This window comes from Austrofundulus limnaeus, unplaced genomic scaffold, assembly GCF_001266775.1.
Source record: "Austrofundulus limnaeus strain Quisiro unplaced genomic scaffold, Austrofundulus_limnaeus-1.0 Scaffold2753, whole genome shotgun sequence".
In the NCBI taxonomy this organism is placed as follows: Eukaryota; Metazoa; Chordata; class Actinopteri; order Cyprinodontiformes; family Rivulidae; genus Austrofundulus; species Austrofundulus limnaeus.
In genome coordinates this window covers 16,423-17,169 of record NW_013955155.1, presented here as the reverse complement: position 1 = coordinate 17,169, position 747 = coordinate 16,423, and positions in this window count along the sequence as shown.

Sequence of the window (747 nt, the reverse complement as noted above, 5' to 3'; positions counted from 1 at the left end):
CTGCTCCTCAGACTCACTCTGCTCCTCAGACACACACTGCTCCTCAGACTCACTCTGCTCCTCAGACTCACTCTGCTCCTCAGACTCACACTGCTCCTCAGACTCACACTGCTCCTCAGACACACACTGCTCCTCAGACTCACACTGCTCCCCTCAGACTCACACTGCTCCTCAGACTCACACTGCTCCTCAGACTCACACTGCTCCTCAGACTCACACTTCTCCTCAGACACACACTGCTCCTCAGACTCACACTGCTCCTCAGACACANCATACTCCTCCTCAGACACTCCTCCTCAGATACACCTCCTTAAACACTCCTCCTCACATACTCCTCCTCAGACACTCCTCCTCAGATACACCTCCTTAAATACTCCTCCTCACATACTCCTCCTCAGATACACCTCCTTAAACACTCCTCCTCTGATACACCTCCTCAGATACACCTCCTCACATACTCCTCCTCACATACTCCTCCTCAGATACACCTCCTTAAACACTCCTCCTCTGATACACCTCCTCAGATACACCTCCTCACATACTCCTCCTCACATACTCCTCCTCAGATACACCTCCTTAAACACTCCTCCTCACATACTCCTCCTCAGATACACCTCCTCACATACTCCTCCTCACATACTCCTCCTCAGATACACCTCCTTAAACACTCCTCCTCACATACTCCTCCTCAGATACACCTCCTTAAACACTCCTCCTCAGATACTCCTCCTCACATACTCCTCCTCA